Genomic DNA, 12,120 nt, shown 5'->3' on the forward strand with positions numbered 1-12,120 from the left:
ATATGCTCAATTTTCTGCCAGACACATGAAGTGGCTGTTTGACATCGGCACCGCCTGCAATGCTCGTCTCTTTTCGTATTGATTTATCTGCTAACCTTGACGAGGGTGTCTTAGATTGCAGATCAGACATACACTGGGAGAGAGTTATTTTGCTTGGTGACAACTTACATTTGCGATTGACAGTCACCTTGCACCCAAACTGTCTGAAATGTACAAAACCTCTTGAATTGGTTTCCAAGAAATAGCCTTTTTTTCTTTTTTTCCTCCAGGCACAGTCTTAATTTAGGAATTAGAGAAAACATTACTGTAAAATAGCCAACTTCCTTATTTACTGTGACACTAGCAGGCTGTCACATTCTGCCATCCAATCAGGCAGGAAGTGGTTTTCCTAGATGCCAGGCACTGTTGTGGGGCCTCTGGTAAACAGGAGAAATATCTAGCTCTAAAGCGCTTGATAAAGGGGAATTAAAGAGACACACATAGGCACACTCACACTCTGTGGCAGGTAATGCCAGTGACCCACATGCACTCCTTTGATACACCCTACATGTTCACCTGCACCTCCAGTGAACAGTTGCTGGACAAGTCTCTAAGATTCTATTTTACATACCTTTGTCTCTCCAACTAGTAGTTTTCTCTGGCCTCTGGAGTTGGTGAGAAGGTGCTCAATTTGAATAAACCAGAAGTGATGGTAAATGAGCACCTCTAGGGATAACTTTATACCATAAGTGATGGGCGTTGGTAGAGAAATACCAAGTTTCCATGACTCTTAGTGGTGGAATTATGAAATAGGATCCCTGTGGTTTCTCAGAAGAGCCCTACTGCTGCTGTAACAAACGACCACAAACTGATTAACTTGAAATGACACAAATACATATCTTATAGTTCTGGAGGTCAAAATTCCAAAACATACTTCACTGAAAATCAAAGTCTTGGCACGGATGCTTTCCTCCCAGAGGCCTTGGGGCAGACCCATTTCCTCGCTTTCTCCTGTTTCCAGAGGCTTCTTGCATTCCTTGGCCCTTGGTCTTTTTCTCTCATTTCTTTGACATCTGATTCCACTGTCATATCACATTTCTCTCTGCCTCTGTCATCTCGTTATCCTCTCTGATTCTGACCCTCTTATCTTCCTCTCATAAGGACCCTGTGACTAGGGAGCAGCAGATGGAGCAATGGTAATGTAGCCGGACTCCCACATGGACGACCGCGGTTCAAATCTAGGAACCAGTGACTTGAAATTCACACTAGGCACGTGTATGTATGTGCATGCTCAACATGCTGGGAGGACAATGGAGGAGAAGGTATTGCGGGGTGGTCACTCTCCTTGGGGGTAAGTGATTTCTCACTTTACCTCACCCTCTCCTATCTCTGTCTGTCTCTCTCTCCAGGGAGCGTGTGTGCTTTAAGACAAAAACCTCTACAAAAGGAAAAAAGAAAAAAGACCATGTGATTATATTAAGCCCACCTGGATAAACAGAATCCTCTCATCTCAATATCCTTAATTTAACATCTATAAGGTCCCTCTTGCCATGTGAGGAAGCATATTCCTAGGTCCTGTGGATTAGGTGACCTCTGTTTGGAACCATAATTCAGGCTTCTGTGGTCTCTCAAACCTCAGTTGCCCACAGCAGAAACTCATTCATTAATGGGCCCTTTATCAGCTTCCTCCCCTGCCTGTCTCACTTTCCTATTCCCCAACCACAACTTTTGGGATCACCTCTCAAATGCCTTTCATCCAAATCCTTATATCAAATTAAAAGACTTGCATATGCCCATCAAGTTATTTTATAATATAAAAGGTATCCAAAGTCAGAATCTGATAAAAACAACAAAAGGAACCAAAATGCTATAGAAATTCAGATAGGGCAAGGATCAAACTGAATTCTAGAAGTTGCCGTACAGAAAGATTTAAGTCAGACTTCAAAGAATGAGCATATTGTTCATAGTCTGATGAGTAATTTAGAATTTTTCTCCCTTTCTTCTTAAACTGTATAAAAGGACTTCAAAAAGGAAATTTAAGTACAAATTTCAAGTATAAGTTTACCTTGGAGCAAAAAATATTAAACCCATGCATACTTTTTTGTACTTTTTTGTTTTCAAAATTCACCATTTCTATGAACATTCTGAAGACTCCTCATATGTATGAGTATTAGACCAGTTTTTGATCAACCAAGAGACATACCACCACCTTGAAGTCAAACATTACCAAGACGTTTTTAAGTTCCCAAGCAGAGGCATATGACCTAGATTTGTCTAATACCTGAAGACACAGAATTTTATCTGTTAAGATTCCAAAAGTGGAGAAATATCCTACAGGGAGTTCTGCTTGAGTCTCCTTTCTGTTCCTGAAGTAGGACACAGCAACCCAATTGAATGGATACGGAAGTGTACTGGGGCCCGGATACAGCAAAGCACAGCCAGCCAGCCAGCTGAGGGAGCTGCCAAAATAAGGGTGCCATGACTGTACTGTGCTCAAGTTGTTTACAGACTCACTGAGAAAGCTCATGCATGTGCACACACACACACACACACACACACACACACACACACAGACACAGAAAGAAGAGCCTCATCTTAAAAATAGAAAATACTGTATCCTTTGTTTAAGAAAGGTCACATCATCAACACTTTTGATATCACAGAGGCTAATCTTGCATGGAAAGAAAACAAGACGATTCAGAATTTGTGAAGGTTTGAGAATATCTTTTTTTAAAAAAATAATTTTAATTAGTTATTATTATTATTCTAATTTGACCAGAGTGAGACAGAAGGAGTGAGAGAGAGAGTGAGAAAGCAAGCCACCAGGTCTAGGACTTGAAACTACGGTTGACCATGTGAGAGTCCAGCACTTTAACCACCACACCACCTGCCAGACCCAAAAATCTTAATTCACTCACATCACTTCCACTTACCTTTCATGTGTGCAAGAGTGATATGTCATAAAAGTATATGTCTGCAATAAATCTTAAAGTACTCTTTGATAAGCATAAGACACAAATGTAAATAAGTAATAAGGCATTTAGCATAATTGAAAATCTTTTAAAGGTATACAAAATTACAATGGAATTTTCTAATTGCTAGAATTTTTGGATTCAACAAAATATTGTTTTACAAAGTGCCAGGACCAGCAGGTGTCTTAATGGCTATGTCGTTGGACTTCCATGTAGTTGGCCACGGTTAGAATCCCGGATCCAGTGACTTAAACTCAGGCCAGGCGTGTGTGCGTGCATGCCCAAGATCCCGAGAGAAGAATGGAGGAGAAGGGATTGCGGTGTGGCCATCCTCCCTGGGGGGTGATTTCTTGCTTTCTGTCTCTCTGTCTCTCTGCTGGCAAGTGCACGTGCCCTATAGCAAAAACCTCTTCAAACAAAACAACAAAACTACGGTTCTTTTTAATTTTTTTTCAACATATTTCCCTTATGGATGGCAACAAAAAGAACATTTTCTCCTCGTTTGCAAGATTTTAAGGGGTGTGCAAAGCCTGAAAAGTTAGCAGTAGAAAGTCAGAGTGGTTAAGATTTTCCACAACCAGAATTGTTCCTCACATGTTTGGAAGTTTATTTTCAGCAAGATGGCCAGCAAACCTTCTGCAGCCATGCCAAGCCCATCTTCAAGGGTTACATGGCTACCTAGATGGGGCTAACCCCTGCTTTTTAAAATTTTTTTAAGATTCTGTTTGTTTGTTTTAGTCTTAGGGCATGTGTACTTATTAGAGAGAGAGAGACAGAGACTGAGAGAGGAAGAGTTTGTAGGGGCTGGCCACACAGCAATCCTTTTTCCTCCATTCTCTCTCAGGATTTTAACTATGCATGCACACATGCTCAGTGTGATTTTCAAGCTTCTTGGTTTAGGATTTGAACCTCAGTCAACCATGTGAGAGTCCATAGTGCCTTAACCACCATGCCAAATGCTGGGCCCTTACCACTGATCTCTTTATAAGTCATAGCATATCCTGGTACAAATAGGGCATGGACCTTCCCCTTGGCATGTAGAGGCAGGCAGCCAAGACCTCTTTTACCAGCATGATATATGACTGCTGGGCACAGCTCATGTGTAGAGAAGAGGTTTGCAGAGGCAACATATTTATGGGACCAAAGTCTGAGAAGCATCCCCCCTCACAGGCTGTATTAAATTCTTTCTTGTCTGAATAGAGTTTTCCTGGACACTCTCATGCAATTTAAAAAAAAAAAATCTGGTCCCCACCCTTTGTTCCCCTCAAAAGAAAGGTGCCATGGTATTATTGCCAGCAGGAAAAGTTTAACCTGAACGGCTTTCAAAAGTTCTCACAGGGCTCAGATGTAGTACAGCAGCTTGGCACTGGGCAGAGTGCCAGGTCACACATCATGGCCCCAGTTTGAATCCTGACCCTGTGGTTTAAAAAAACCACACATGCTCAGGAACCTGTCAGGATGGAGAAATGAAGGAAAATGGGATTGTGCATAACCTACCCCAAAAAAAGTTCTTGATCATTCATCTTGCCTTAGAAGCCAGAGAGACAGGTGGCTTGGTAGGGGTGTGTGAGGGCAGGGGGATATATCGCTACAGTCACATTGGGAGAAGCTGTCTCCTAGGACCACAGTAATTCCCATGGGGTGTGTGTGTTGGGGATGGCCTATGCCTGCCCCTAGCAGGGCCTTGATGAGAGATGGTGCCCTTGTGCTGAGTGTGTTGGGACTGAAATCCCATCAGGTTCAGCACCATCTTCAAAAAAGGACTACTTTCTCTTGTGCAAAATCACCTACATGGTCAAGCCATGCAACTATAGGGCTACAGATGTTCAAATCACTGCCTTTTTCTCATTTATATAAAATCACTATGTAGGGTGGCAGGTACCTTGGAAATGGGACAGTTTGCTTTTTGTATATTTTTCATCTGTACCTCAGGAGAACTACCAGCTATTCATATAGGTGAAACTATGACAGGTAGGTTGAAGTAAAAAGAACCAGTAAGCTGAAAATCACTGAATTAGATGCTAGGGGATCTCCTTCATAGAGTGAAGTCAGGGAAGTTTCTGTTCTCTTCCTTCTTCTTACAGAATCCCAGTTTGGACAACAAAAGTGGGCAAGTAGAGTAGTTGGGATAACATGAAGCTTTACCCATTAAGAGGAAATTACAGAGCCCAGCAGATGGTGCAATGGCTATGTCACTGGACTCCCATGTAGTTGATTGTGGTTTGAGTCCTGCACCTGGTGGCTTAAACTCACGCTGGGCGGGTGTGTGTGCGTGCCCAAGATATTTGGACAGGAGAATTGAGAAGGGATTGTGGTGTGGCCATCACCCCTGGGGGTGGTGGTGATTTTTTGCTTTCTCTCTCTCTCTCTCTCTCTCTCTTTCTCTCTCTCTCTTTCTGATGAGCTCACAGGCCCTGTAGTAAAAACCTCTTCAAGAAAAAAATTTTAAAAAAGAGGAAATTACAGTCAAAGGGATAATACAAACAAACCAAGAAAAAAGTAAACCAATACACATGAAGACTGGATAAACAGAAATATAACCAGAAAAGCTAAAGCATAAATCAACTATAAAGTTGCTAGTTGTAAAATATTTACGATGAAGTGTTAATATTAACAACTAACATACGCCAAACTCTTACTATGTGCTGTTCACTCAGAAGCTTTTAATTGCCTTATTTTATTTATGTTCTCTCAATGACACTATTTTAGAGAAAAAGAATTAATTTTTATCCCCACTTTACAGAGAAGCTAACTAAGGTTCACAGAGATGTAAATTTGCCAGAACTCACAAAGCTAACTAATAGGAGTTTGAACAGGATTCAGATCTAGGTAGTCTGAACTACAAAGTCACAGTTTTTAACCTGCCGCCATACTTCTGATGTAGAAAACAGAAGAGTGTACTTCTTCTTTCTTTAACTGATAGAATGCTGACCATCAACCTTTGAAGAGCAAGCTGTTTTAAATACATGTAAATCTGATCGATAAACCCAAGTGGGTATCACCCGTGAAGCGAAAAGCAAGCTGAAGGTAGGAAAAGGAAATAAGTCAGGAAACGTTCAAAAGCTGGATGTGTTTGTATCAGCAGAGTTTGAAAGCTAAGGGAATTGGCGAAGTCACTGTAGCACAACCAATAGCTATTATTTTTGAAAATGCATGTAAGGGCAGAATTCCCTCAAGCTTAGAAAACAGTAAATGTAATGTTTAGCTCAGAAAACGGGACCAAGGATAACTGTGGTCAGTACAAACAGTTGAAATGCAATCTTAGATTGCTGGTTTATATTGTCTTGAGGGGATGTCTTCAGGCAAAAGTCACTTCCTGAGAGATGATAAATGAGTTAGACTTTCACCCAGTCTAATTTTGGCCTTCTCTGTCTCCTGGTGGACAGATTTTAAAACTGATAGAGGAAATCGACGGTGGGTATTTGCCTCCTATAATTTGTGCCCTTCACTGAGTAAATCTTTCCCAAATGCCTCTTCTACACCAAAGTCTGTACTCTCCAGCATCTCATATTCTACCTAGAGAGACTTTTTCATTCAACAAATGTCTCTTCAGTGGCAATTCTGGACCAAGAACACCGTTAGGGAACATGTCATATATTGCTTCTAATCCTCCCAATAAACTAAAGTCTAGGCCTTATTATTGCAGTTATTTGGATGAGTAAGACAACGTTCAGAGATGCTAACTAACTAACTAAAGACACACAGCTAGAAAGTTGAAAGGAATGTCAATCTAGGCAGAACGACCTTTTTTTTTTTTTTTTTTTTGGAGAGGTTTTTGCTGTAGGGCACGTGTGCTTGCCAGAAAGACAGAGAGAGACAGAGAGACAGAACGCGAGAAATCACTCCCCGGGGTTGGGGGGGGGTGGCCATGCTGCAATCCCTTCTCCTCCATTCTCCTCTTGGGATCTTGGGCACGCACGCACACATGCCTGGTGTGAGTTTAAGCCCCGGGTCTGGGACTTGAACTGCAGTCAACTACATGGGAGTTCAGCAACATAGCCATTACGCTAACTGCTGGTCCTGAGGCAGAACAACCTCAAAAGTCCAGATTCACGCTATTCTTTCCAATTATGGACAATAAAATAAGCCAAAGGCATGAAAGATGTTTTAGGAGCTTAAGGGTAAGAAAGTTCCTTACCGAATGAGATGAAAAGCAAAGAACATAGAATCTAGGGAAGTTCCCAGATGAAATGTATTTATAGTCAGCTTCAGAGAATAATGGGATATAGACCAAGACAGGGAACAAGAGTCTACAGAAATGGTGTGAGCAAAGGTACAGAGACCCAAAAAACCTAAGACATGGAGCTGACTGTATAAAGTCTAGTTATGAGCTGGGCCAGCAGGTGACATAGGGGTTAAGGTGACTGGCTACAAGGCCGACTCAGCAGTTTGAGTCCCAGACCTGGAAGCTTACGGGTGATTGTGCATGTATGCCCCAAATCCTAAAAGGAAAATGAAGGAGAAAGGACTGTGGGGAGGCTATCCCCCTGGGGAGTGATTTCTTTCCATCTTCTTTCTTTGTCTCTCTTTGGAGACCACACACACCCTATAGCAAACCACTAAAAAAAAAAAAAAAAAAAAAGGCAAGTTATGGTAAAGAGGTTTAAGATGCAATAAGCTTTTATTGAAATAATAGGAAATAGAAAGGAAAAAAAAAACTTAGATGATAGCATGAAGGGAAAGGTAGGAAATATCCAACAGCTATGGAGAGAAAAAAGACTAGAGATAGTTAACAACTAATTCCATATAGGAAAAAAGAAAAGAAATGGTTATGTGTAACAGGGTTTAAGCCTTGAATAGAGGTGTTTCCATTAATTAAAAAAAAAAAGAAAGAAAACAAGATGATGAACTTAATTATATATGAAATAAATTTGAGGCAAGTGAAAGAACCAGAAAGAGAGTTCAAAGCAAACATTCAAAAAGTCAAAGTTAGAGAAAGATGTAGCTCACTAAGTGTGCAATCAAGTTATGATTGTTTAGGGAGAGAGTAAAGAGAGACATCGATGGAAATGGGGGAAGAAGAGTAGAGAGAAGAGAATGGCTAAGAAAGAAGTAGGCAGAGAAGGTGAGAGAGAGGGAAACCATGAGGGGGGAAGCAAAACATTTTAGGGATACATTAAGTGGAAAATGATCTGTTGATGATAATGTGTATGGTAATATCTTTGACTGAATGAATATACAGTGTATCCATGATGGGAAAATTCATTTGGTATGCTGTAATGATACACAGTGATTGAAGGTAAGAAATAAATTAATAAATTTTAAGAAATAATCAGGAAACCATAAGTAACAGCAAATTAAAGTCCATTCCAGAAGGAAAAGATGGTGTCAGCACACCAAAAGCTGCAAGAAAACACAAGAAAAATGAGGATTGAGAATATATGAGTCACAAGAATATATGAGTCACCTCAATTACTTGGAGGTAATTGGAATATACTTTGAGAGAATTGCTTCAGTAATGAACAAATGAAGAGGAAGAAGCCACTTTGAAAGTGGTTTTGGTGTCACTGGTGGGCAGATGGTAACAGCAGTAAATGTCATCTTTTTATTCAAGGAGTTTCATAGGAAAGGCAGAAGATAGGCTGATTCAGGACATTAAAGTCAATAGAAGTATTTTGTTCAGTTTTTAAACTGGAAGAATAATTTGCTCTATGTTGAGGGAAAACATCAGTTTAGAAGGGGAGGTTTAAAGGAATAGAAAGAGAAGGATACCAGATAGATAAAAAATCTGGAGAAAGAAGAAGAGTTAGAATTGATGGCAAAGGAAGAGGAGTTGATTTGAGAAAGAGCTGAGAATTCCTTATGTTAGACAGGAAATAAGAGTACAAAGGATGAAGACAGAGAAGAAAAAATACCGTAGGAGGGGACCAGCAGTTAGCGTAATGGCTATGTCACTGGACTCCCATGTAGTCGACCGCTGTTCAAGTCTTGGACACAGTGGCTTAAACTCACACCGGGAATGTGTGCGTGCATGCCCAAGATCCCGAGAGGAGAATGGAGGAGTAGGGATTGCAGCGTGGCCATCCCCTCTGGGGGGTGATTTCTCACTTTCTATCTCTCTGCCTCTCTCTGTCTTTCTGGCAAGTGCACACACCCTATAGCGAAAACCTCTCCAAAAAAAAAAAGAAAAAAAAAATACCGTAGAAGGAAGAAAATTGAAAATGCTATAATACAGTGTAATTTATATCAGAAAGAAACTAAGTAATCTACAGAGTATATCTGGCAGAAAAGGGTCAACAGTGTAAGTTTTATTAACAAGTGACAACCCACAGGAGTGGGAGTCAAATAGATAGGAAATATAAGCTTTTTCCCAAGTTCTATGTACCTTAACTATCTTAGCTTCAGACTTACCATAAAAAAAAAAAAAATGGGTGGACCAGCAGTTGGTGTAATGGCTATGTCGCTGGATTCTCACATAGTCGACCACAGTTCGAGTCCCAGACCCGGTGGCTTAAAACTCATGCCGGGCGCATGTGCGTGCATGCCCAAGATCCTGAGAGGAGAGTGGAGGAGAAGGGATTGCGGTGTGGCCATCCCCCCTGGGGGATGATTTCTCGCTATCCGTCTCTCTGTCTCTCTCTGTCTGTCTGGCGAGCGCATGCACCCTATGGCAAAAACCCTCTCCAAAAAAAAATTAAAAAAATGGGAATAATATTTCCTAGCAGGTAGAGGTTCACATAGATATAATTATATAAAATATCACATGGTTGATATAAGTACTCTTACCCTATCTGACATTCCCTGAATGTGGCAAGGAGTATTGAGATTGGATAAAATGAAGAATGTGGTAACTGTTTAGAGAGGACCCCCTAGGACTACTGATAAGTAATAGATGTCCAGCTGAGAAGCAAGACTATGTTATAGACATGTGATAAGACAAATATGACTGATCTGTCATTTTTATCTGGACATGTTTGGAGATTTGGAAAATGTAATTATTTCCCCATGGTTGAGAGCTAAATGACCAATGAAGAAAAAAATAAAGCAGCAGCAAACCCAGAGAAAAGGGGGAGAGGGGACCTTTGAAAGACACTTTGTTGATATCACCAACCAAGGGATCCGAGACAGATAAAAGAGCTGAAAACAAAAACAAAAAACAAAACACATGAGAGATCCAAACAACAGAGATGATTTGGTAGGCCAGAAAGTATGCCAAGGAATAGCATGTCACCAGAAGCCAGTACTGAGTGAAGTAAAGGAGTAAAACCAGTGGAAGTGAGAGAGGACAAGAAGCCGAGGGCTGTGAGATTATTGCCAAAGAGTAGCTTTGTGTTCAGAATCACAGTGACACAGGAGCTCTAGAAGATGGCAAGTCCTGGGTGGCAGCTGAAATCAAGATGGAAGACACCATCTGATACATCAGGATGCAGCATCCCCAGAAATGAGTGCAGAGAAGCAGAGGATCCTGACACTTGGAAAGAGCCCTGGACCACCACAGCTGGAAGCAGTGAGTCACGAATGATGCAGACATGGGCAGACAGGATTGGTGGTATCTCTACAGGACCAGGAAGTGGCCTTAAAAAGCGAGGGATCCCTCGTCTTCTCCACACCTCACCAGTGGCAGGGAGATGACACATACAGGAGTAGCTTTATTGGAGGTCAGGCAGATACAGCTAGGAGGATAGGACTGAGGCTAGGCTTCAGTTCTATAGTAAGAAGGTGAAAGAAACACCAAGTAAGAGGCTGAAAAGGAGGGACATTCATTCAAAATTGCATGGAAAAACAAATCGATTTACTTCTGAGACTATAGGATTAATTAGAGAGTTTTCAAGCTGATAGCTAAGTTGTTTTTGACTAATTTCACTGTGAGGCCTAGAACAAACAGGTTGCTTAATTTATTTGTATCTCTGGAAAGTGGAAATAATGAACTGAATGTATATCATTGTATTGATGATGAAATAAGTATAAAAAGAAAGTCTTTGGGACCAGCATATGGCATAATGTTTACATCACTAGACTCCCATGTGCCTGACCACAATTCAAGTCCTAGACCCACTAATTTGAAACTCATGCCAGGTATGTGTGCGTGTGTACCCAAAATCCCAAGAGGAGCCTGAGGAGAATGGACTATGGCATAGCCATCCCTGCCAGGGGGTGATTTCTTGCTTTTTGCCCCTCTGGCCAGCGCATGCACCCTATAGTGGTATGTCCAGTCAAAAACAAACAAACAAACAAACAAACAAACAAAAACAAGAAAGCCTTTAATAAAAGGCCTGACACAAAGTCCTTGACACGTTACTATAAGGAGTACTATGGTGGAGTATCTAAGGCCATTTACATAAATCAACTTCACCTCTTCTCTCCAGGGTATTATCTATCTCAAATGTGTCACTTTGTGACATCCTCACTGTCTTCATCCAGGCCCAATAGCCTGCTTTCTTATAACTGGATTCCTGAGAAGCTGGTCTCCCTACTTAGATTTCTCTCCTCTTCCTCTGTTTCCACTCCTTTTGGAGCCAAGATGTCAGGTACCTCCCATGTCTCTGGGAACACACATGGAGGCCCTGCCCCCCACAAGCTTAAGCCCGTCACTGTCATGGACCCAAGAACCACCAGAGCCTGTCTTCCATCTTATTATCCACTTGTATTTGCAAGGCCTCACCACATACTTTCAATTCCTCTACCCCTCCACTTGTGCCCTGTTGTTCCAGCTTCCAGATTTGTTTGTGCTGTTTCATGACCTTCTTTCCTTTCCAGCAATAGATTCTCCTCTTTTCAGATCTACTCAACTTTCTACCTCCTCTACTCAGTCTATCACCAATGGTGCCAATAAATCAACAGATTTTAACATCAATTCTTTTCTTCTGAGAGTTGTTTTTGCTAAAGGCACGTACATGCATGGGAGAGACAGAGAGTGATGGAAAGAGAGAGAGAGATGGGGAGAGAGAAAGTGAGAAATCACCGCTCCCTCTATGGTGATTCTCCTTTAAGGATTTTGGACTTGCATGCACACGCACATGTACCCTGCACGAGTTTCAAGCCATCAAGTCCAGGACTCAAACCACAATCATCCATATGCAAGTCTAGAGCCTTAACCACTAAGCCACCTGCTAGCTGCAACGTCAATCCCTTTTAAATGCAGAGTGTGTACATCTCCTAGCCATTAGTACTCTCTTTTAGGGTTAGGACTGCCTTAATTTTTCCTTTTTTTTTTTTTTTTTTTTTTTTC

This window comes from Tupaia chinensis, unplaced genomic scaffold (genome assembly GCF_000334495.1).
Source record: "Tupaia chinensis unplaced genomic scaffold, TupChi_1.0 Scaffold000101_1, whole genome shotgun sequence".
NCBI lineage: Eukaryota > Metazoa > Chordata > Mammalia > Scandentia > Tupaiidae > Tupaia > Tupaia belangeri.